General features: G+C 39.2%; 1 protein-coding gene across 13 annotated transcripts in view; it reads left to right on the forward strand.

The window, feature by feature from the left end:
• The window catches only part of KMT2C (lysine methyltransferase 2C), a 189,509-nt gene that overhangs the window by 18,364 nt on the left and 144,484 nt on the right, over positions 1–26,661 (forward strand). The window contains exon 1 of one of the 13 annotated variants that reach the window (XM_057365389.1): positions 9–332. The exons of the other annotated variants lie outside the window; for them this stretch is intronic. The gene's annotated coding sequence lies outside the window, so the exon portion shown is untranslated. Of the gene's footprint in view, positions 1–8; positions 333–26,661 lie in introns of those variants that run through there. 13 annotated transcript variants of the gene reach the window in all.

A 26,661-nucleotide genomic window follows, 5' to 3' on the forward strand; every position in this document is an offset into this window, starting at 1 on the left:
GGTTCGGGGAGGATCCCGGAGCCGAAGTTCCGCGGCGATCGGGGCTGTGGCGCATCGCTCCCCGGCGGCGCCGCCATGGGGGGGGCCCTGTAGAGCCGCCCGAGGCCCCGGGGCAGCGGCCGGGGGAGCGCCGAGCGAGCGGCACGAACATGGCAGACCGCGGGCAGTGCTGAGCATCGGCGTCTCCGCTCCGCGTTGGGCTCGGGCCCTGACATGTAAATAACTTCTCTTCCCTCCGGATCGCACCGGTGCCAGCCCCTCCATTTTCCAGAGGGGATTTGCGAGCGGTTCCGCGGCGCTGGGCGATGTCGCGCAGAGCCAGTTCGCCGGGGGTGAGTACGGCTGGCGCTGAACTTCTTTGTATCGAGGGCAGGCGGTGACAGCGGCAAGGGGCTCCCCGGGGACCGGGAACCCGCCGGGACCGGGCGGCAAACTTGGCGTGGGGACCGGGCGCCGCTGACACTCGGCACAGCGAATTCGACGCCGTTCGGTCAAAAAAACCCCGGACCCGCGTCCAGACGTGGGTGTAGAGGTTCAAGTTACACGCTCGCTGGATAATCCGCGGCCGTTTACAAAATAAAAATAAGTAAAAGGAGGGTGGTGGGTGGGAGAAAGAACCACAAAAGCCCCGCTCGCTCTGACCCGGGCGCAGCCGGGCATCCGGTCAGCGCTGCCCTGGGTACACCTACACACGTGTGCCCGCACATATTCTTTAAAAAATAGGACTTTATATGCTTAGGCGTAGCACAACTATTTTTTTTCCTTTTATGTTTTTCTTGTCACTTTCACTTCCTGATGTTAATACTGGAATGATGGAAAATGGAGATGGGATTAATTTTTCTTTAATATTTTAAAGTATTCCGTACTCGCTGTTTTTGAAGAGTGCCATTTTAATTTTGCATGCTTTCAAAGCATACCTGTATAGTGTTACTTTTAGCTGGTCCTCCCACTGCTTTAAACTGTGATTTTAAACTAAGAGAGAAAAATAAAAACATTTTAAAAATATATTACATTTCTAGTGCATATTGGATGGCCCGACCATTATATATGATGATTTTTATATGAGCAGTGAGCAAATAGGTCATAAGTCAAAGTAAGTATTATGTAACTGGCTGGTTTTAACAAACTTGGTACAACTGTAAAGAAAAAAAAGTATTTCTTTTTTTTATTTATTTGGACAGTATGAGAGGCTGACTGTCCCTTTTTCCAGTAGCATTACTTTGTAGGAGGTACAAAAAACCCACCCAACAAAACAACCTATGCTTTCAAAATATGAACCAGTTAATTTGTGTAGTGTTTTGTATTTTCCTGAACAACTCCTTCAGTCTTGTGCCTAATTCTGGATACTAAACACTACACGCTCACCAGTGAATCATTAGTTAACACTATAACCAGATTCTTACATAATTGAGAAACATTGCTGAGTTCGTTTAGTTTATTATTTAATTTTTTTTCTAGAATAATGTTATTTGGCATAGAGTTGTTGAAAGAACTGAAAATCAGTATGCAAACGGTTTGGGGTGTTTTCATGGCATAAGGCAGTAGTGGGTTCGTTCTCCTGTGGCAAGACTGAAACAACTGGGCAGACATTTAAAGGCTCCTAGTGACTCTGTACAAGGATGTATATTGAAGAGCTCCTGAGCTGGAGGTTGTGTGCAGGGGTCTTTGTGCTATCTGTACGTCATGGTGATGGTCGTGTGTGGTGTTTGATGTTCCTGCGCAATGAAATACACTTGCTACACAAAATAACTGCAGCTCCCAGACTGCTGACTGCAAATGTTTTAACCATCTACTTGTAGGATAGAAGCAGGGGAGACAAGGTATTTTTTTCTCAATGCTGTGTGATCAGCTGCATCTAAGTGCCATTCAGGAACTTCACTGATGATTACATTTGTTTTTAWAGGGTTTGGTTATGCATCTTTTACTACTTTGTTGTGGCCTTTCTTTTGAGAATATACTTGGAGTTTCAGTGTCTGTAGTTTTTAGTTGCTTGCCTCACAGGTCGTCTTTGTAAACTGTTTTATGACTCTTCTTTTGTTGTGTCTCTTCTGTGCAAAGTAATCCCTAATATTCTGCCAGCATTAAATATAGATGCTTTTAGATCAAAATACTCTTTTTGGTAAGAATTGTATTTAATTTTGTATAATTATTTTGTCAGACTCTGCACTCAGTTGACTTACTTTTTTTTTTTTTTTTTTTTTTTTTTTTTTTTTTTTTTTTTTTTTTTTTTTTTGGAGGGGAGGATGCAGGGGGTGGCATTATTGTCATTTACATAATATGCCAGTAGAAAGTAGTTGCATCATCTACAGTTTTTTAGTGTGACCGTTCATTGGATTTGCCTGAAAATGATCTCTTAAGGGTAAATGGCTGAGTAAAAATTAAAAGCAGCCATGTATTTATTTCTCCTTTTGTTTCAGGCTAAAAGGACCATTTAGTATGTGCTTTATGGGTTTTTCCAGCCTTACTTTATTCGATTTATTCAGCCATTTAAAAGTAGTGGTTGAAGTATTCTTTTCTCATCACTGCTGTCAAATCTTATGGCTTTGCACTTCTGGTTTCCTGTTCTTAAAGTGTAGATAGAAAACTCAGTATGGAGGAGTATGTAATTGGTGATACCATTTAGTATAAAATACACAGCCCAAGAGGAAGGGGGTCTGACTCTGGAGTGTTGTCAAAAGCACACTCTAAACAAGCTGAAAGATGCCTTTTTGTTTTATATGGGCAGTTCCAGTGTTAGTAATTGCTAAAGCTYCTGGAAGCCCTGGGACGTAGGGTGTTTGCAGAAAGAAGTATTAAAATCCAGTTTGACAGTGGGCTTTCAGCTAGTCTTTTAAAATTCTGTCTTTCCTCTGCGAAATCCTTTTGGCATGTTGTGGTTCTCTGGCAGGATCCCAGCGTGTGATATCACAGATATCAGATGTCTTCTTGCGATTCATGGCATTTGCTGTGCYGCAGTGGTGCTCCCTGGGACGGCCGAGGTGAACCAGGAAATGTCAGGGAAATTCGGTAGGGAAGGAAGGCGGCGTGGCAGAGGAACAGTCACGTGGGTTGGGAATAGGTGAGCTCCTTCTGTTTGACAGTGTTCACGTCTTTGTGTTTGGTAATCTGACGTGGATTGTATTCAGCAAACAGATGTGTCTTTTAGTGGTCTTGACAGATTTTTTTTCCTGACTTCTCAGACATAGATGAATGGCAAAAGATCAGCATTGAAGTTTGTCTTTTGGAAGTATCTTTGATTAAAAAAATAGGGCATAATTAAATGTGGCCTTGTTAGGATTCTTTTTTTCATCTCAGTGTTGAGGTCCAATGCCAGGCACAAGCACAGATGATATCACGCATTTGGAGGATATTTGACTCCTCCATAAGGTCTGTTGGAAGTTAGTCATAGCACACTGTATTTTTGTCTGTCTCTTCAGTCTCCCTCTTGTCTGTACTCATTGGTGAAATGTTACACAGTCAGTGTGGCTTGTGCTGATGGTGCTTTTGTAATATAGCTGGAAAATAAAAGATTCATGCTGGCCTCTTTGTCCCATGTTTTCATCCTGAATTGCAAGCATTAGAAGGTAAAGACTTGTGTAACRTTACTTCATTAGACAGAGAAAATAAAGACATGGCAGAAGACTCTGCTTGTGTATTTATTTGTTTGTTTAGCCAGGACTTGCAGTTCTTGGGTATAATTCAGTTTCAGGAAAGAATTCTTTGTTTTAGACGGAGCTCCGTGTGTTCCTTCCAACCACAAACACTTCCATGTTGTTTTTAGTCTGTATCTTACTTTCTCTCTCTTTTTGCTTCTTCTTAATTTCTGGGCCCCAAATGCCCCCATGYTATAAAAAGAGAAGGTAGGTTGCTTTTGGAAGACTCTGTTCAGGAAGAAGTGTATGTGAGAGCAGGTTATTACTGCCTGGTTTGTATAGTTTATATATAGTTTATAGTTAACCAGTTTGCAATCCCTGTTAGCATCTATCATCAGGTGCCATGGAGAAAATGGGACAAGCTCTGAAGAGGGTTGTTCTGGGAATAATGATTCTGTGGGGGATCTCTTTGAGATSGGATTAGACCAGGAGGAAAGTGAGCTGTGTTTTTTCCAGAGTTCAGAAAACCTCAAACAGATTTCTTATTTATGCTTATAGTTCTGCAGAAGTCTGCWTTCTTTGAATCAAGTGACTTTGTGAGGATACTGACTTTAATACAATTTGAAGGCTTTTTTGAAGCGCTAGGAACAGGGCGAAAGGATGTGATGTATTTGGCAGAACAGAGAGGATCGGGCAGGGGGAGGGGATGGGTTGCATGGGACTATACAAGGATGGCATATCTGGAGCCATGAGAAGGAATAAGGCTGGGGCTTTGTTTTAGTCACATTGCCCTTAGGCTTGAGCAGGGCAATTTTGCAGCATGGTTTTGTAGCACTATTGAGAATGCTTTTAACAGGCAAGAAGACCCAACAGTGGTCAAGGAGAGTGATGAGGGAATGAATGAGCCTAAAATATTTTCTAACCTTTTCAAAGGGTGCTTGATCTGGGTCGTATAATAGGTGTGCTWGGTGTTGTCAGTGCCGTGTCAGCCTTGCCTTGTGTACAGAAGGTTTAGTCACAGTTGTGCAGAAGTCATTCTGTGTGTGTTCAGGACTGCCATAAAATGGAGGTCAGGGCTGAGCAGTACGTGTTACTATTAATCTTTGAGAGATTCATTGGAAAAAATTCACTTTGGGTTTGCAGTATTTTAGTGGAAGGCTAGTTGCATGTAGSAAAAGGTGCAGAAGCAAGGCAGAGGGCTTTTTGGAAGCATCGTAGGTCTGCAGTGCTCAGAGCAGAGTAACCCAGAGTTACAGGAACATTATCTGTAAGACAGATGGGAGATGGAGGTTGAGGAGCGTGGACTTCAGTCTTTCTCTTTCACCTTAATCCACCTTGGYGAGGTAGCTTGCCTGTGAGCAGTGCTTATTCTTACGTGTATTTAGTTGTCTTTTCCCTTCTATTTGTCCTTTGTCATCTTTTTTTTTCATCCTGTTAAAGGAAGCTAAGATTTTTAAATTAAGAAAAACAGTTTAGAGAATGATGTGACGACAGTTTTATGTMGCTCCAGGACTAGCAGCTATTGCAACTTGAAGTCAAGTTCTTGGAAGAAGAGTGATGGTGAGAAAGTCTGGAAGATTCCTGAGGTGATTTGTGTGAACCACRGTACAGTTATGCCTTAATAAATTCTTGAAACTGGGTTGGGAAGAGGAGTCTGCCCTGTATATTTTGTTCAGACATATATTAGTCAACCAGATGTAAAACAGTTAAACACATCCTTTTTTTTCTCCTGGTATATTTGTCTTCAGATAGAACAAAGAAGAATGTTTAGCTATGAGGAGTTAGTACATTAATTACTTTCCATATTTCAGAAATTCATGTAGGTATGGAATCTGTTTTGATGCCTGTGGTTCMGTAACTGGGATGGTTGAGTCGGATTTCCGTAGAAAGTTTTAGAATCCTGGAGCTGGATGGTGAATAGCTACTATTTCAGGCAGTTCTATTGCTTCCCTTGGGGATGTTTTGAAATCGGTTGACTCCAGTTTAGTTTGTTACCGGAAAGTCAGAGTTTCTGGGCTGTGCTGTGTAGCCAGGGATTGCTCTGGCCAGTTGTGACATCTGCATTCACCCATGTTGAAGATAGTTGGCTGCTGTTCTCTCTGGTGAAAGCTGAGAGATGTGAAGGTTAGGGTGAAGTAATTGCCCTGATCATTGATAGACCTACATACAGTTCATGTGTAAACCATCCTATATTATCTTTATTTCCTTATGGCTGCCTGATCTTCAACATCTGCCGCTGACAGTTTTGCCCCAGTACTACAGAGGAGTTTYCATTATTGATGTCCCTGGACCTCCAAATAAAGAACTGTCAGTGAATAAGTACTGTATGGATTCATTTAATTATTAATCAGCATGATAGGGTATTCTCTAAGGTACGCAATTCTGTTTCAAAGACAAGTGAAGTCAATAGAAAGTTTTCCATTGAAATAAAATAGTCATGAGAGTAAACATTCATCAGTACAAGTAAGAATTCGATAGCCCAGACTGTTCTGTATCTGCTRTTTTGAATAGTGCTAACCGATTGCTGCTCTGCATGATCAAAAAGTGTGGGGAACAGGATGCTTTAGAAGCAAATAAACCAGGCATTGTGGAATAGTTTTTCATTCTTCAAATATCAAGAAAATGTGAGAACAGTTTTCTGTCAACTTCGATTCTGTGAAACAGTGCTAAGCTGAAATCACAACAATTATAAATTGCATAAACTTGTTCTTGATTTCTCTATTATTCTTTTACTGGCCAATTAGTCATGTTTTACTCCCACTGCTTCCCAGAGGCTGGCAACAATCACAGTTCTGTTGTGTGCAAAAAAAAAAAAAGAAAGAGGCACTTTGGGGTCACTCCGAGAGAACTGGGCTTATTTCTTCCTCAGCTAGGTGTGTATTTCATGCCTGAGACCCAGCCCACTGTCYGACACTCGATTTCATCAAACACAATGAGCATCTGAAAAACGATAGTATGTGCTAAGTTTTATCAGAATGATGTAAGGCTGAATAAGTTTGCATGTAGGACGCCACATCCTGTCCTCACGCTTTTTACTGTCTCCTGTGCCAGAAGTTTCAGGCCAGGCGGCATATAAAGAAGAGCTACTGAGTTGGCTCTCCTGGTAAGTAAGAGAGATATTTGTAGGTGAAGAGTAGGAGACTTTTTTCTGAGGAAAGCTGTYTTGCCAGGGCTCCTTTGTAATGGAAAAGCCAGTGATGGTTGTGGTCTCTTAAGGACATTTTAATGGCAATTTTTTCTGATTGTTCTGTAGCATTTTCTGAGCGTGAAGTTACTTCTGAGGAGTTTGAGAGATGTGCCGTAGTGGTGCAGTTAGGGGCACAAAARCAGTGGTGGGGAGGATTATGTCTCTTCAGGCTCTAAAAGAAGCAATCATGGGGAGGAGGTGGTTGCATTTTAGCGAGTCCAAAATCAATTCGCAAAATCCTTTCAGTGGTTGCAGCTTGTACTGAAAGAAGACGTATCTTGAAATAATCTCTTCTGTAATCTCCTCTCCAGTCCTTCTAACAGCCTCCTAAGCCTGCTAAACTCATCAGAACTAAACTTTCTGCAGATCATCCTATACCCTGATTGTACCTGAGCAGCAAAAGTGAAATTTGCTGATGGAGCTCCCTGCCATCCCAATGCACACACTCCAAGTCAGAACCAACCAGATCATGGGATTCTGCATAATATGCTTTGGCTTTTACTAGGTTTCCTCATGAATATTGACCACATCCTTATGAAAAGTGGATGGATGAAATTAAGCARCTTTTAGGAATGAGGTTGAACTTGCCCACAGTCAATTAACACCTACTGTTTTTCATAAAACTCCTTCCTTGACTCTTTGGTCGTGGCATTCAAAGATAATTGCCAAATTTCATCCAAAAGATGAATCTGAGTGCTGAAAATCAGGTCTTGATCCAGGGTGAGGAGCAAAATAACCTTATATGAATCTAGTCTTTAAGTGACAAGAAGAAGCAAAAAATTACRAATTTCCTAGGTACAGTTCGAATGCTTGTGAATCGAGTATTATTTCAAATTAGAAGATAGCAGCAAAATGTCATCTGAGTGTCTTTACACGACATAGGGGCTTTAACTTATTTCTGAGGTTGTGCAAGGGATTYGGTGACTTAGGAGAATCCATTGATCTGCCAGAAGAGCTTTGTGTTGCTTAAATACAAGAAAAATAGGTATTCTTTGACTGTGAAAGCATCTTGTTAAAAAGCATGATCGTATGACATGAAGCTAGTGGTTCTCGAGTTTTTTTTTGCTGTGGTGGGTACTGACCTAAGGGATAAGGTTTATAACCTTTTCAAATACAGTATGGACAGAGATCGTGAATGTCAAGGTATGTAGGATGCTCGGGCGTTTTCTTTGCTACCTCATCCCCCTGCTTCTCACCATGCAGAACTGAATGTCTGGAAGCCCCCATGAGTCTCTGGATGTCAGAAATCAGGAACCACTCTTTCAGAGGAAAGACATTTCTGTGAACCACTGAAGACTGCATAGTTGCATGTTCGCTGTTCAGAATCTTGAAACAAGGCTGGAAATGGAGTTTAGTGTTACTCAAGGTCACTCTTCAGGTGTGACAGTARCTTGGAAAATATGATGAGCTTTGTTGGTTCAGTGTATTTGTAAAATAACACGGAGAAATGATTGTTTCACARCAGCGTTTGTGCCGAGTCAGATCAGAAATGTGGATGCTCCATCGCCATGTTTCCTACAATGGTTAATAGCAAAATAAGAGTAATTTTGTAATGATACTTCCCCAAACCGCTAATTGCAAGAGATTGGGAAAGAATTGCGGGATTTCTGGAGTTGAGGATGGTATTGCTGTGTTAGATCTGTTGTGCATAAGAATCTCCTTTGAATGTGTCCAGCCTCTCCTCGACCACGCAAACTTCAGCATGCTGAGCATGGAGCTCCCACAGCTCAGCTGCATATTGYGAGAACAGCAGGCTTTCACTTGGGATTTTCTTGGTCCTTCTACCTCCCTGCATCAGTGCTGTGTAGTAGGTGTTGGCAGAGACAGTAAATGCTAATTTTGTGATCACCTTTTCAGTGGGAATTGTGGTTATARTTATCAAGATGCATGAGAATGTATGGGTGTGTTAAAGACTATATACTTTACAAAGATGTGCACAAATGCCAAAGATGTGGTTGAAAGCAGTAGGCTACATCAGGGAAATTTTATTTAAACTGAAAAAAAAAATTGTACATGTGTAACAGGAGTGCTTTTCGAAGGCAGTAAGAGACAAATAGAGTCCAGAAGCAGGATTTCTGGACTGTTAGCAAGTTTTGCTGTGGTTCTTTGGGCAGGAATTTTTTTCACTTTTTGCAGCCTAAAGGAATCATGGGATCTTGTTTCCTGATGTTAAATGCCTATTGCACAGCTTAGGTTTTGATTAATTCCATTAATGAATAAGTAATAATTGTATTTGTTAAATAATATTTGTATTTGGATAATGAACCTGGTTTTCAAGTAACATAAATTGATTTAATTATTCCATGTAATATGTCTCCTGATAGAACTGGTTATTAGTGAGTTAAGGTTTCTTAACTTTAAAACCTCCAGTGTATTTATGCAGTTATCAACCAAAGCTGCTGCAGCAGCTTTATTTATTTTTCCTTCCTCAAGGGTACCGTAGCGGCCAGTTGGAGCATTAGCCACCAAATGCCAAGGTGGCTGTAGAGTAACTGCAGCAGCATTTCAGCATCTAATGGACCAGGTCACGTGCAAAGCCTCATTAAAATATGATTAAAGTATCCCCTTTTGTTTGTTCGGTGGAGCCCAGCCCACGCTCTGCCTGGACCCTCCATTATGTTTGTGCTGTGTGCTTGGAAATGCCTCCTGGTTTTTGTGAGGCTGATTGTTCACCCCTCCAGAGCCARCCCCTTCCAAACCTCTGCCGAGGGTTCAGCTGCCCTTTTCCTTATTGCTCTCCCTTCTTCCATCCACTGATGATTAAATGAAAATGCTGCCTGCTTTCATTTAAATACAGTCTGCTGAAGACAAGTATGAAGCCTCTGTTGTTGTCTGGGGGTGTCTCCTGCTTTCCTGTACCTCTGCTTTTTAACGGTTGAAGACTGGGATGTGGGTTTTTTTTTTGTTTAGGGCTTTTTCTGGTATTTAATTAGTAAGCTAGTCTTTCAGTTAAAGAACCAGCATAAATTATRTTGGTAATTTGCCATGACCACCTGTGGTAGTACATTAATAATGAGAGAATAACAAAAACTTACAACTAAATTAAAAAATAGGGTTTCATTACACTTTCTAAGACAAGTCTTCATAGCTCGTCTGGAAGCAGAAAAAAAATAGGCTGTTCTTCAGGTTTATTTTTTGTGAAACATGGAAATCAGTATGCTTCAAGCTCAAAGACTCATAGCATGAATCTACAAATTTAGTTTGTATCTTTGATCACATATAGCATTGACAATACCCATGGACAGCATAAACTTACCAGAAAYGTGGTGTACTTGATTAAGTCCTATGATCAGTGAAAATGACTGGAGAGGGACAGCAGACTTCTTGCGGTCGTTGGAATTTGAGCAAATGAAGAGTATTATTTCAAAATCAACATGTTGCAGAGGAAGAAGGGATAGAAAATGCTATATAAGTTCTTAGATCTGGCTTTTCTTTTGACACTCTGTGAAATCAGATGATTTGGCACTTGTAACCAGTGTGGGTAAGAGGCGTTCATAAGAAATAAAATAAAATGTATATGTGGCAGTGGTGGGGGTGGCGTCTGTTCTGAAAACATCTGAGATGCTGGAAAGCTTGTCCCCAGTGGGAAAGAGAAATTGCAGAGCTGGCACCGAGGCTCACTGCTTATGCTTGTGTGGCCATATTTAGAAAAGGATCAACACTAGGAACTGAAATATTAGAGAAGCGAGTGACTGGAGGGATTGAACACAAAGGAAATGATTTCTATCTCCCCTGTTTGTATGAGTTTGGCCAGATGATGCGATGAACTGGCTGTGAACTCCAGACTTGCTGCCTGTGCGGAGTGAATCTGGAGATGAGTTTCAGGAGGTCAGTGCTTGTATGAGCCAAAGCTCCCCGTTACCTGGGTTTGGAGGTGGCTGCCTGCAGGTGGAAGATGAGCAGGAATGAAAAKGGCCTTCTTGACTTGGAAAAGTCTGGAAAGACTTGATGGGGCGAGGTGCAGGCTGCTGTGTGTAGTACTGTGGGAGGCTTCTGGTTTCAGTACATCTTGCAGACATTCGTGTGTATAAGTAAAGCAAACAATAGCCAATTAAAAATAAAAACCAACACCACATTTCAAACAAGTTGTACATATATAAAAAAGAAAGCTGTCTTATTAAGAAATACTTGTCAGTGTAGTAGCACAGTTGATCACAATTATTTGCATCTATGTGGCAGTTTATTGTGGTTTTTGTTACAGAACAGCAGATTATCTAAATAAATAAATTAATTGGGGGGGGGGGCATTAAAACAGCACTTCTGAGGAGAGAGCCAGGAGAAATGCTTTCAAAGTTTTTAGGAGCAGTCAAACTACCCTCCCCCCCGGCTTTTTTTTTTCTCCTTTAAGAAGTGGTTCTTTTTGTTCCAGTCATCAAGACTCATTTTGAAAGACTTATTTTTCTGGTTTTGGCAAAATAGTTGATCAGCACGACTGGCAAGGAACTGCTGTGGAGCAACAAAGAATTTCTGTGTAGCTAAAAACTCTGTTCGAAGCCATCTTGGAGCCGTTTGTGAAGTAGAGTAGAAACTCCGTGTAAGAAAGGCCATTCAAGTTAAGTTGCACGTTTTCCTCCCCAAAATTAGCATACCAGAATACTTCATTGCAGTGTTTAGAATACTTTGTACAAGAACTAACAGTAAGTTGAAGATTGCTTACTGAGGATCTGTAATGATGCCAACTGACTTTTTTTTTTTAATGAAAGCTTTGTATACATAACAGGATGAGTCATCACTGGAGAGTTCTGAAAGTGTTTGGCATCCCGAAGAATCCTTTTGTGTGTCTCTGCCGCACAAAAAGAGTATTTTTGTCATGAAACTCTGCCTTAAGAAGTACTGCAATAACTAAGCTTTAGGGGGAGGTTTTCTAATGTGGCTTAAACCTTTACTTTCTATGTTGTTTTAAAAATATTTTGGTATTCTTAGATCTTCTTGAATAATAGGATGAAAATTTCTAGATGTTTGTTGGCTGGGTTTTTTTTTTAAGATGTAGCTTCAGACATACTTATGCTATAAATTTGTTTTTAAAAGTGTGTAATAGAAGTTTGACTGTTTTCCTTAGCTTTAATGCAGTTATTAAATATCTGGTTGTGGGAGAACACTGTTAACTCATTTTGCTTTATTCAAACAGGGTCCCTGTAGTAAACTGATAGTAGCTGCTTATCTGAGTCACACTTACTTTAAGTACATTTTCTTTGGATACATTTCTCATTATGAAGAACTGGTTGGCCTTCATAGTTTTTGTTATGTCTCTTTGAAACTTAACATCCTGCAAAGTTAAGAGTTTTTTCTTATGTGTGTTAAGAACATCAGTTGTTGGTATACTCACTCAGAGCAACTCCTTGATAAAAAGAAACCGTTTTTACTGAGATGTCAGTGAGTAACGTGTCAGATCACCATTGTATTTGGCCCATGATTTTCCTGATGATGTGAAACCTGGTTCCTGTAGTCTTCCAAGTGTGTGCAAGGCAGCAGAGATGGAATTTTGCAGCTGGTGCAGTAGGGTAGCAAATTTATTTTCATCTGAGATATTTAGGAATGGATGACATTTTTCAGAGATTTTTTTCCCCTGCCATTCATTCTTCAGCAGTGTGTTTTCTAAGATGTGCTGTCACTAATTTTAAAAATCAAATCCATTGATGGATTCTTTCATGGTTTGTTGTAGTGATGGAATATTTATTAGCTAGTAAATTTAGCAGTTTTAGTTTGTATTTCTTTTGAGTGAACCTGAATATAAAATTTATGACCAAGGAAAGTTGAAAGAAAGAATGCAATTCTTCTTCAGAAGAAGAATTCATAAAGAAATCATCAGAATTTGTAGGGTTTCATAAAAAAAAACAGAYTTTCATAATAGTTTTAGAGTTGCATAGTCATTTCATCCAAATACTCTGAATGATGTTGATAACAGAATGCATAAAAACCAAAGGGCTTTGAGACAGTCCTTGACAAACTACACAGGTTAATTGCTCAGCCCCGCATGTGCAGRTGTGATGGTTTTCAGTCAGGCTCTCGGACTCCTATGTTTTTATTTTAATATGCACATCCAAGGCTAAGCATTTAAAAAGTTCTTGGATTTGACTTGGAAGAGWAACAACAGAAATGTACTTGGCTGATCAAGTTTGTATTTGGCGATATTTTGTATTAAGCTTAGAATGAGTTGCGTGGCATTGCTAAAAGATTGTTTAATGGTAGAACACTTTCTTGGTTTTGTTTTATTTTTTCTTTGAGTTGAAGTYCTTGCGCTGTGCATTATAGACTTAGTGCTATTCTGTAATAAATTAAATGTTGGGGTTTTCTAATGTGGGGTGTGTCTAATGAGACTCCAACCCACATTTGTTTTTATTTTCCAATGGATGCTAAACCTCAACTTGTCATTCCATTTTTGGAAGAAAAACCCTCAACATATCTGCAGATTGGGATGTAGAATTGGCTGTAAGAAAATCAGGCATTGGGGTGTGTCTGTATATAGAGAAGGTAGAATTTTTGATGTTACTATTGCCTTTGTTTTCCTGGCATCCTTTCAGAGCTTCTATTTGGAGGACCTCTGCTTCCAAATATTGTACTTTTCCCGACAAAACATTATTTCCAGCTGTTCAGATGAAGGAGTTTCCCCTTAGGGACCCTGAACCAACCATGTTACTTTCACTGTAGCATCCAGATGCAAAGAAGAACATGAATATTTGTCCGTTTATGTGACTTAATGTGCTTGTTCTGGAGCTTGTAGGCCAGAATGGGGCCTGGAATTTTTGTCTCAAATGTTCCCCCAAGTCTTTAGAATTAGAGTATCATAGAATATCCTTAACCAGTATGTGTGAATGCTGCAGCTCCTGGATGCTGCTGTAGCTCTTAAGTTTTCAGTAAAAAGGCATTTCTGGTGCAATCTGTCACTGAAACAGAACAAAGATATGTGCGGAAGAGAAGGTGGTGAAGGTTACCAAAGGTTTCCCACCTCATCACTCCTGAGGACYTGTTCCCTGCTAATTTACCTCCCCRTGTTTTGTCAGTAATGGAAACTCTCTAGTTAGCTTTATATCTACAGGGCATTTAAGGCCACGGTTGCAGAGCTGTGTTGTGCTGGCAGCAGTGCTTGGGCCATCGCCTTTTATTGCAGCTGCTGTGCCGTGCAGTGCTGGGATGCCTGCGTGGAGATCCTGGCCCGGAGCTCGCTCCTGGCAGCTGATCTGAGTTTGGAAAGAGTACGTGCAGCTTACGTGTTACTTCAGGTGAATGTTGGACTCTTGTCCGAACCCTGTTAGTTTTGCTCTGACCTGTGTGTGGTTTCCTTGTAAAGCTGTTTTTCATACTCTCCGTGTAAAATCCCAGTGTTCAGAGAAGCTTTGCTTTTAAAAGGAATAGGCCTTATCAATGACAGTTGGTTGACAAATAACTTTTTTATTATTTATTTGTCTTTACCTTTTTTTGCTTTGAATRTTTCATTGTGGTATAGTTTTAAATTTATAAACTTATGCTTTTATAATTTTATTCTAGTTCAGAGAATTCTTGATAATACATCTTGAAAAACTTTAACCTTTTAAAGTAATTAGAAATTTAATATGGTTCAGACATGCAGGAAAAAAGACAAGTTTTGGTATAGTATTAACATCTTTATCATGTCAGTTACATATAGTCAGCAATTAAATATCTCCTGTTGTGCTCWCATCTGCTTTACTTGCCAGTAAATTAAACCTTTCACAAGTCAAGGTATGCCATGTTTAGACTACACACTCATCAAATTTAATTTTTATGATGAATACTCACAACTACCCTAGTACTTTTCAGAAGCTGAGATGCAGGAAGTCAGCTTTGTGTTATCTTTGTGAGAATTTTGTGCAAGAGAACCCCAAACAGCTAAATATAACGAAAAAAAGATAAAAAGTAGATTGCTTAACGTAGCATCTGTCTGAAGAATTCATGTTGTGATGTGTTAGCTCTGAGCTTTAAAAGATTAGAAAATAAGGGTTAATAATTCATACATTCTATTTATGGTACTTGCAGCACAGTTTACAAAATGATAGGTGSAGGTATTCTGTAAATGTTTTGTGGAAATTTGTCATGAAAAATCAATACAAATTGAGCTGCAATTCCAGTGTGTTTGAAATTGCTTGTATCCAAGAAACAAGGCACAAAACCCATCTGAAAGGTGGGAGCTGTGGGGAAATATTTAAAGGCAGACTTARGGATTAGTGTTGGCTTGGCCTTGCTGTTAATGAGCTGGAAAAAGGTGGAAGCAGCGAGTTAATGGTATTGACAGACAGCGTGGAGGTAAATTGATTTGTCAACACAAAGAGAGGGAAAATGGAGAAKAACATGGGTTAGGAATATACAAAACAGGGAAGAAGGAGGTTCTCCCAGCCTGCTCTAACAGATGAGACAAYCACCACTGATTGAGTCACTCAAGGCTGATGGGTTTTCCAGACACTGTGTTGATGAAAGTGAGAACCTTGCAGTAAAATAGTTCTGAAAGGGCACAGCAGATAAGTGAATGGGTTTTTAAAACCATATTTTAATTATTTCAGATACATGATGGAGATGAATACATTACTATTTATTTTGCAGTTAGACTGTTTTGAGAGAACAAGCATGTCCACAGCAGAGTGCTGCTTTGAGACAACTGTTAATGTTCACACCTGAGTTTAAACAAATGCATCGTGGGGTAAAGGTATTCTGGTAAAATACAGAAGTTAAGAATGGAGCATGTTTAAAAYTAAAAACTTACTATTTTTATTTTAAAAACATTAAACCTATTTTATCTTGTAGATGGTGGTGTTAAGGTAGTGGTAGGCAGAGACTTTTTTCTATTTTCTAGGAACTTCAGAAACAGTTATACTCAGAAAAGAGAGGGCAATTTTATGAAACAGCATTTTCCAGTGATAACATCTGTAGTCCATAGTGAATGAAAACATGCAATAGCTATTATCATTCTAAATAAATAAATAAAATTATCCACTCTTAAATCATCCCAAATGTAACCTCAGCTGCTCTGCAGACACAGACATCGAGACTAGACTAGCAGCATTTACCAGCTGTGTGTAAGAGCTACCCTGCACGTAAAGGGATTTCACATTTTATTATGTGGGAGGGATGATGTCAGTTTGGTTGATTATGCCCCTTTCAAGCTGCTGTGATAATTACCTGCTTGTTACCAGAAGTGTCGAACCCATTTTCAGTTCTTGTTTGCTTTTGCTGTCATGCCCTAATTGCTACATAATTTTGTCCCTGCCAATTACTACCTTGGAGTTGAATTTTACAGTGAAAAAGTTGTAAGAAGCAATAAAGTAATTGTTTTTTAGATCTCGTAATTTCAATAGAATATTTTATTATGCTACAAAGTGTGCTGAAATACATGCTGCTCACTTCTGTGAAACAGTGAAATCCCATGGTTTCCACTGAAATGAAGAGAATGTGGAAGGCATAACTTTTGGGCAGTTAATGGATATTTTTTGTTTTGGAAATAAATATATCTGCTGCACTCTTTAGAGACAGGAACTCTTCAGATTTTCTGGACTTTTAAAAAATTCTTTCCCTTCCTTTGCATCTTTCTATCCACTATGTTGAGTTTTACAAGTTGCCTTTGATGTAGATATTAGGTCATCTGATGTGGTCCTTTATCTGTCGTTTTCTGTGAAGTTGTAATGTAAATGGATTTCTTTAAAGGTGCTGGGCTTAACAGTGTTTTATATTCCGATTAAAACTATTTGTTTGAATTATTCAGTGGAATAAAGCCTGCAGTAATTAGGTTAAGGATTGGCTGACCAAGCACTTTGTTGTCTTWGGGAACTGTCATCGCCTTGCTTTGGGTTTTTTGGGTGGTCCTCCAGCAGTGAAGTCTGGTGTTAGTCAATATTAATAACAATTACTGCTGTTGAAATCTGTATATGGAGTGACACGGATGAGCACAGGGAAGAGGCAGAAGGGCACAGTAAAACAAAATGCTCTTCAGAATAAGGAGAGGGGATGGTGTTGCCATGTAGAGGTTTAGGGATGGGGCTGCAGTCCAGAAAGGAACATTTCTGGCAAGAGATTTAAAGTGTGGGATGTTTGTGGCTGTGCACTGAAACTCTGTTTATCATAGAGATTGTGAGATTTGCTGCTGCCATTTCAGTGTGATTCAGATATCCACAGCTGAAAGACTGAAATATTGGCAAAAATTCATGAAACGGACCAGAGTTTGTAGAAAGCKCGGAGAAAATTGCTTTGGGGAGAAAGGCAGAGGTGCTCTGTTTGGTTATGGGGGTGGGGAATTTAAACCCTAAAAAGTAGTTAAAAGAACAGTGAGTGGTATCTCTGGCAGAGAAAATGCTGAGTTCTYAAAGGATCCCTGATGAAAGACGAAAAGGGACAAGAACCAGCGGTCAGGAGCTGAAACCAGACAAGTTCACAAAGGAAATGAGCACAAWTTCATGAGGAACGAATGACAAAGGGAATGGCAAAGTGAGTGGCTTTCTGAAAGATGGGCTTCAATCAATTACGGTTATTGAGTGATAGTTACGGATATTGGGCTCGCATGGATAATGACTCTGGCATTGTGTCCAGTGAATCTGTGAGCAGTCAGACTTCTGGTTTGATAGCACTCCCTGTGGCAGCTTTTCCAGGGACAGTGATGAATGTTGAACACCTTTGTGGCTGAAGATTCTTTTCAAACGTAATCTTTAATACATTGATTGCAAAAGACAAATGGTTTCTGAGGTTCCGAGGACATGGCATACCTCAATTGTAGTTCTTTCTGTTAGCATAAAGGCTTTCAGAAACTGCAAGGAGAAATTTCAGTGTTCAAAAATATTGCCGAAAAAAAAAATTACACAGAAGTAATGCTCTAAGAAAAATTAATGATTTTAATGCTGAAATTTGTGTGGCTGTGAGCTGGTAACTGCTCTGTCCTGCCGTGACACCACTGCAGTACTTGGGTAAATATGAGCAGCTTTAGGGCCATTAAGTTACATGTATGTTCTTCCCTGTCTGTGCCATCTTCACAAGTGGTTGCCAGTATAGCTCTTGCAGAGCTGCTCTGCCAGGTTCTTATACCTGAAAATACTTCCAAAGCATTTGATTAAGATAATTTTTAAGGCTCTGTGGTGTGGTCTGGTGAGTAGAACTGAATTTTCATACTGTAAATGTTAATTAGAAGCATATGTGTATATGTAAAAAGCAAGCTGAAATAAAAGTATAAATATCTAAGAAGCTGTCGTTCCAGAAGGTCTGTGCTCAGAAAAGATTAGGTAAATATACAAATAGTCCCATTATAAATCAGCTGCAGTATCATTTCTGATTATCTTYGTTACTTTTTTTTCTGGGTGGTTTGTGGAAAAAAAAGTTAGGAAGCAAAGGGATTCAGATTATAATTTCCAAATCCTTTTAGACAGTGTTACTTGYRCTGTCACTAAAAGAAGCTCCACTCRCATTATTCCTTCTCCTTCTCTAGTAACCCTTTCCTATCACTGCACTGCTCCWTGGCTKCTTCCAGCAMAAATGTCTGTGAACCTTTAATGAATGAAACAGGCTGATGTGAATGAAAATTATCTCTTTTGCTGAGTATAAATTCAGTCAGTGTTAATTAAACTTTGTTTTAGCGTAATTTCCAAGWMTYCATTTGAATCTTGACTATTTTCATSTTTTTCTCCATAGTGAACATAAATTTCAAGAACTGGTTTGTTRTACATTTAAAACAGATCTTAATGTTTAAATGGAGGATATTTGTGGAACTGGAGARTAGTTATAGATCTTGAGGACCCTTTTCAGGCTGCAGGGCAGTAAATGGAATAAACTCACAGCCTCATGTCCTTGGATGGTGGCCTCAAAGGAACTTGAGCASGAGGTATCAGTTGGTCCTCTTGGATGACTTCCATTGTAGTAGTTGCTGCAGCAGGGTTCGCTGGGGACGTGCCCCTCTCATGTGACACGCAGACAATTTTGTTTATAACTCTGACCTGTATCGTATGACGTAKGCTGAGCTGTAGATCATTCTTGTGCTGGCAGTCCTGACACGGCCTGATCCCYTCTCAGGCTGGGGAGGGTGGGGGTGTGAAGGTGATGATCAGGTTGTAGAAGTYCTCTAGCATCAAGTGCTGGAAAGCCAATCTTTTTATTGCCTTTACTTTTTTCATGTTCTTTTTTTAAGTGCATATTAAAGAAATAAGGATCTAAGGCTTAAAAAAAACCCCCAAACGATTAAAACCCCCCCAATTAAAAAAAAAAAAAGAGCATTAATTCATATATTTCATCTTAAACGGCTGAAGACTGGCGTGGGGAAAAAATACACACAGCAGCATGGTATAGTTGTTAGTGGTTGCAAATAGAATGAGGTGAAATTTTGAGAATTTTGGTGAACAGCAATGATCATTGTCCCAAATAATAGTGGTAGTTTAACAGTCCTTTGAGCAGAAGTTTAAAAGTACTCTATTATAATTATCTGGAGCTATTTGTAAGTTGTYTGTAATTGTCAGAATGCAAATATATTCTCCAGTTAGAAGAATCTTCTTCAGGGATGGAAAAAAGGTGTTGGCGCATTTCTGTTAGCAGAATTTCTAACAAAAAACTCAGATTTTCTATCTCATTAATGCCCCTAGAGATTGATATGCCTGTTTATACACAAGCTTTTAAATGTGTYTGAAAATCTGTATTACTTGTGCCTGTGCTTTAGAGTGTTGCTTATTATGCTACTTGTATTGTTGTTTATATTTCACAATAGTATTTCCAGACTTTTATTTACTCTGGTATAAAAATAGTTTCCATGATCTGGCTTTTASGATTTACATCTAGTTTGAAAACAATTTTGTTAAAAGAAAAACAATTCATGTGAATTATAAATTTACATTGACACCCATCTGATTCCWTTGCCCATTTTCTTCTTAGATCTATTTTTATTCTTCTGAGGTTTTCCAAGCCTTCTGACTAAGTTTTAGTGGATTTTTAATTAGTGAGCAGATCTTGTATTTTTTTCCCTTTGGCTTTCCTAGGTTTAGCAGTTTTATTGAAAGAGAAATATTTCATAATACTTGTTGACATTATCTGAAATAAAAATGCATTTCTTTATAAGGAGCACTAAGGGTGCTAACAGATGGAAAAGATACGTGGTGATATGACATTCATTTCTGTTGTGTTTTTTTCCTGTCTAAATCCATTTTAGATGGATAATGACAAACTGTAGTTGACATGCAAGAACTACTTTTCTTACATGCCATCAATTAATTGGAGTATTATAAAGAAAATTCTATCTAATGTATTCTAGACCAGCATCTTGTGTAAAAGCRGGTTATTTATATCTCTTTGGCTACTGCACTTCCTTTCGTGTCCTGATCCTTCTAGTTTAAGCTTAAATGCTTGTTCGACATTAAAGCTTAAATATTTGTTGCCCAGATTCTTCTTTGCCTTTTGTAAATGAAATTTCAGGTGAAGCTGGTGGATAGATACATTTGTCAGGAAATCCTCTAACACACACTTGAGGGAGACAGGTGTTGGGGTTATTTTGTGGTATTAGTGGCATCAGAAATATTTCAAAAATATAAGAATGAATGGAGCTATTTTCCGTGTAATCTACAGGAAGGCTTGTGTTTGCTATGAAGTCTAAAAACATCAGTAAAACTGACTTGAGACAAAAGATTCTGAGCTTTATTCGATGAGAAAGCAGATGTTCTGAGTTGACTGATGCATTTTGATAGATACAAAATCTGGAAATCTCTCAAAATGATGTCATGTGAGTGGGGTTACTTTATCTAAAATATTGTAGTTGAATGTTCACACACTTTTTTGAGTGTCTGAACTGAAGTAATGATGAAAAAAGGCCGTGGTTAGAGCTCTCTGTAATCAGTGTAAGTAGATTGTACTGGCTTGGTATAAAAACACTTTTTGGAGTAAGAACTTTAATATTACATGATTGAATTGTTTGTACACCTGCACTGTGTGTGTCTGGGTGACAGAGAGCACAGCCTTCACTGGGCATCTAAATATATCCAGTGAGAATATTTAACTTAAGGAGACAAATGCACTTTGCAGGAGTCTTCACAATGTTCCTGTGATAAGACTCTGTCAGACTGTAACGTTCCAAAAGGAAATCTTTGAAAATGACTCCTAATTAATGGTGCTAAAATTACAAAAATCTGTTCACAGAGACCAAAACTTCTACCAAGTTCCAAGTACTTGGCAGCTGTTTCTCATGCGTKATGACTCAGATCCGCTGAATTTTATGTACAGGATCTTGAAATCACCAGACATGGGAATTACAGCCCTTCCCATTGTATTGCCACCATTATTCAGAAGAGAGTAGCAGGCAAACCCTGCATCGTGTGAAAGAACATGGAGCTGGATAATTCTTAAAAAAGACACGAACTTGGAGCTGATGTGGGTATAAAATTCTGGGCACCATGGCTGTTCACAAGATTGGAGGAGTTAGAACTTGGCATAGCCCGTCGTCATGGAGAAACAGATCTTGTGTTCGGATCGAAGTGGATGCTTACGCTTCCTGTCAGGAAAATGCAGTGTTGGGTGYAGTAGCATATTTTGATGCAATTTTGTTTACTTAGGGGACAGAGGAGTGTGGACAAGTGCAGTATTGAAAGGTGCAGGTTGAATTTGTTGCAGAGGTTAGAAATTGGTGCTTCTGACAATGGCAGTGGTTTCTCAGCTGTTCATGTTGCCATTTTATTCTCTTTGCCTCTCAAAAGAGAACAARTGAAAACAGTCAATGGATTTGCTAAACATTATTTAGCAAATTTACCAAAGACCTTCTCRCTGTTTCTGGAGGAGGTGTAAGAATAGAGCTATTACCAAGTCGGAAGCCAGGCAGATAAAAAGAACTTTCTGGGGTTAGAAACTTGCAGGTGCCTCTACTTGGTACTCCCAAAATTTTGTCTAATTTGACTCCAGAAAAGGTTTTTTAAAAGATTGCAACTACTGCAATTCTGGTRTGTTGTTCTGCTTAGTTTCATTGGTGAATATGGCCAAGTGCATTGGTAACAAATATAGAAAGGATGTAGTATTGTCCAAAAATGCATCTATATAATGTGTTGGAAGGTCGTAATTGCACCCAAAATTTTTTTGCAAGTTTTTTTTTTTAAATGTTATAGTTGTTAAGATCTGCATGTAAAATATTTTGTGTTACAGAAGTAAAACTATAAGTGAGGCTACATATCAGAAGGAATGTGGTGCTTGAGAAAGAAGAGCCTATATCAGTTTCTGATGSTGTGCATTGCTGGGTTAATGTGACAAAGAGTTGACTGAAAGCAATTTTCRCTTACAGAATTTATAGATGTCTAAGCAGCCAGTTTGAAAAGTAAAAAAGAAAGCTGGAAGATCTGAAAGCCTTTTAYATGATTTCTCACTCTGCTGTTGGAACTGTCTCCAAATCTGAACGGCCCATACATGTAGATCAGGCATCTTAGCTTCATACTTTGAACATCAAACTCAGATTTTCTTAYGTAATGGTATCACAAAAATGTGTGCAGAGGAACATTGCAGTGTAGTAGGCTTATTGTCAATGTCTCAGTCCATAACTGGCTGTAGCAGAGCTGTAACTGCATGGGTGTTTTATGGACTCATGTGAAAAGTGTGTTATTTTATGTACCTACAGCTGTTAATCAGTGATACTGAATCTTCCTGCTTTGATCTGTGACTGGTGTGACCATCTGTCTCTTTTCCCAACCCACTGAGGATGTTCCCAAATGGGTAATGAGTTGGGAAGAAGACCTCATGGTCTGCTTATTGTTCATCATCTGCTTTATCTCTTAAAAGAGCAGTTTTAGACTCAAACTGAACAACTGTAAATAACATTAGGGATGAGCAGAGACAATGCTGAAGATGGTGACTTTGTCCAGAGCAGCCTCATCACCCAACAGAGGGTAGCTTCAGGCTCCTGGATCTGGTGGCTCTCAGCAAAACTGAGTTGGAATTAAGATTTTCCAAGAGTGACATGACGCTCCTGTTGCAATAATTATGGCTCTTTGATTTGGGTGGACAGTCCTGATGAGTGCCTGCCGGCAGCACACCCTATTTGCCTTTTCTCAGTGTCCCATGGAAAGTAATTTTGCAACCATATGGGCCTGAGAAGCTCCACAGTACAGGTAACTCTGTGAGGACAACTGAAGTCGAAAATATAAATAAACCAAACTTTACATTTACTTAAAAGTACTAATTCATTTGGCTTTTAAAATGTTAGAATTGTGCAATCCAGATTCGTTTTACTCCCAGCCTTTCAAGACGGCCCTGTTTCCTGAAGAGCTCTGCATTTACCAGTGGGTCTCCTTTGCATTTGCTTACTTTTTGTCAGCTGTGACTCTGCTCTAGAATGAAAGCAAAGATGCATCTATGATATTTCGTACAAATAATCTTTAAAAGAACTCTATTTGCATTTCTTTGGGCAGTGTAGGAAATCTTTAACAAATCTCCCTGTCACAGGGGAGTACTGGAAAAGTTTAGCTGAGAGTCGTCCAGTGAAGGTAGGTTCTTTTAATGGKTTTTTTTCTCAGACACCTCTGATCTCAAAGGCTCTCATTTTTTTTTTTCAGGCGTTCATTGCTCTCAGTGGTAGCTGTATAAAATATAGATGTGAAAAAGTTTCAGTTCTGAAGATGTTTCAGCCTGTGTGAAGGAATAGTGTTGAGTGACTGAATAATGTCTTTTAGATCGTTACTGGTTAGAGGATATGTAAGATGGGAAGTTGCAATGTTTGGTTTAAACATAAGCTGGGTCACTTCTCTTTGATGTTGTATTTTATGAAAAGATTACTCTGCTTTATAAATGGGAAGTATCAAGAAACACTTTACTTTGTACCAGGAGACTAATAAGCAACATCAAGTGCATTTTTGAGATCTTTCATTAATGAAACTGAAGGTTGCACAAATTCTGTCAGATTCTAATAAAAGTCTGGTTCAGTAGATGTTAAAGTTTTCACTTCTGTCTAATAGTAACAGTCAACTTTTTGTCACCTTTCACATGTGACATTTCAGTTGCACATCTTTTCCACACATCAGAATCTCTCAGCCTTTAGTATACACACATCTGTTACAAGAAGTAAATAGGAAGAAACTGCATGTTGCATTCTTTTTTTTTTTTACCATTTACAAAAGGAAACGCTGTGGAGGGTGGGGGCAAATGCAGAAAACCTGTTCACCTGTTACTAATTACTTAATTGAAAAATCCTGTGAAGAACCTTTTAAATCAGAATAATTTTGAAGCTGGAGTCAATGAGACAGTGAGTTTCCTGTTTTAAACTTGTTAATGTTTTGGGCTATTGAATTTAAATCTAGCTAKCTGGCAGCTTCCTTGATTTCAGAGATGTGTTCTTCATTTTATCCAGACTTGTCTATAGAATTTTCTCAACTCATAGAGGTAATAAGGAGTAAAGTAGTGTTCAGAGATGAGGGGAACAAACCCTTTTCCTCATTGGTTTTTCCATGAATTGATTCTTGCTTGCTGTGGTTCTCTTTGCTTGGGGCTACCAGCTGAACTTTAGGTATTTTAGCTTCTACTTAAGCTCAGTTAAACTTTTACAGCTGTATTTAGGACTCCATGGTTCAGTAGTAGTGTRCTGGGAACATGTGGCTTTTGCACACCTGTTAAAAAGATTCTTGAAAAGAGGGTAACAGCTTTCACTTGGGAAAGTGCCTGTGAACATTAATTCCTGACTAGCCGTGCTGATGGCAGCACTAATTGAACCTTTTTATAAATCACTCCTGTACCGTCTTCCAGTGTTAGGCTGGGGACAGATGTTCATTTAACAAGACATCTGTGCTGGTTTAGGATGTTACTGTATCCCAGATGTTACACTGCTTTTTAAGGTTATTGGCCCTGTTCTGTATATTTAGTACCATCAGTTTGTTCTRTGATTTGCAAAGCATAGGAAGGAAGGTGGTTTCTTTCCTGAATGATATGGAGGTTTCAGCATTCTGGAAAAAGTGGGAAACTCTGGAGTGGCTCATGTGTACCTGTTTTCATAAGCCTGGAACGAAATGCAGTGGGTGAGTAAGGTAGTTGTGATGGATGGTCTTGAGCAATCTGTCACCTGATTTTGTTGGTAGCAACTTAGGGAAGACTTGTAGAAACTGGTGTCTGGCAGTAACTGCTGGGTAATCATAAACTTGGCCTGGCAGTGACAGGCATCTGGGGATAGTAGCTTTGTCAGTTATTTCATGTGGTTCCAGGAAATGTTGGCCCATGGCCTTATTCCTGATCACTTTGTGGAAAGAATGAGTGAGATCCAAGATGTACTTTTGACCTACATTSTACTCATCCAGTTATGGTGTTGCTATGACCTTTAAAAAAATAACAAAACAAAACACCAAAAAACTCCAATCATGCAGAAAAGAGCAGAAAAGAAACAATATCTCATTACTGTCAGGTGGATAAGRGACTTTTCCATTTTCTCCCAGCATTAAATATCCATGCTGCTCTCCATGCATTCAGCAGAAGCTGCTCAGGTGCCTGGTGATCTCCCAGTTACCAAAGTCCTCAGGGCTTTGAGAGCCTCAGCAGGGCTTTCCCCCTGTGCAGAGGGAGTGCCTGATACTCTGCTGAGACCTGAGAAAGGTTTTTCAGGGCTTTTTTTTCCCCTCGGGGCTAAATTTAATTAGTTGCTTTSCCAGAGAAGAATGACGAGATTTTTGTTTACTATGGTATATTTAAAGATGGAGATTAATGAAAGGCATTAGCTAAAAAAAAAACTAATTGATAAAAAATTTAGGAGTCGGTCACAAAGGATTTTGATAAATGACTCTGTTTTATGGAAGTAGGAGTAAAATTATTATAGACAGTAATTATATTCAACTGGAGTCCTGTATTAATAAAGAAGTACAGTTTTGTCTTTGTTGTTGACTTTATTCCGTAAAATGCTGAATGCGCTTTAAACACTTCAAGAAGTTATATTTCTCTCAGTGGATCTGTTCTTTTAAGCAGAAATAGACGTGCTTTTGTTTTTTCTCCTCCTAAATTGAACTCTGTTGTAGGAAAAAGGCGGGCGAGGAAGCCATGGCAGAGTTCTTGGCAGCACTTCAGCCTGCGTACCAAGCTCCCGCCTGCCCGCTGACTGAATATTTATTGTTTTCTGCTGGAGTCCCTGTTGGTCAGGCCCTGCCTGTACATTTTGTTCTGGGTCTGTTGTGAGCTGTAGGAGACGTGGCTCATCTGTGCTCAACATTTCTGCCATCCTGAGCTGCTTGGGGTTTTGTGGTGTTATGTGAAAGGGTGATGTAGTTTCTCTTCCTAGTAAAGAAAGTTTGRGGTTGGGCTTCCAGACCTAGAGCAGGGCTGAGGTTGTAATGTTCAATATGGCAATTATGGTTCAGCACTGCCTGGATTGGTGTGGAAGAASGGCAGTAGTCACAGGCTGTTGTTCTGTAATTGCTTTAAGATAGCAAAAACTACCCTGACACCATCTTTCCCCTGTTGCCTTCTCACATCCTCCTTCAGAAGGAYGAACTTGAGAAGAAACCAAGTCCCAGGTGAAGAACAGAGTCATAGGCTGCTTTTCCCATTGTATTTAAGGGCAAGTGGAAAAGTAAGGAGAAAAAAWTTAAAAAATTAACAGGGCTTGTCAGTGGAAAAAATGTAGTGTTGTGCAAACCAGCCAATCCAAAAGCTTTATGTATAAAACTACTAAATGAAATGTATAAACTTAATGCAAATAACATRAAACAATCCATTCTTGTTACAAATGCTGATTGCAGCAATTAGGTATGCTATATGGCCTTCTCAAATGGCATTTGCTGTGGAAACATTAAATTATATTTKTCAGTACAGTGTATATTTCAATGTTTTGTGACTTGAATTATTTTTTTTCTCTAAGACAAACATAAATTTGTAGGCTATAAAATCTCTTCTGATGATTGGGAAATGAATGTAACCAGCAGAAATAAGTTAATGACATAATCTACCATGCTTTCCACTGGTTCTTCAGTTTTTTAAAAACCTGCACAGCAT

Source organism: Malurus melanocephalus, unplaced genomic scaffold, assembly GCF_030028575.1.
Source record: "Malurus melanocephalus ecotype Western Australia unplaced genomic scaffold, MMel_1.1 scaffold_52, whole genome shotgun sequence".
NCBI lineage: Eukaryota > Metazoa > Chordata > Aves > Passeriformes > Maluridae > Malurus > Malurus melanocephalus.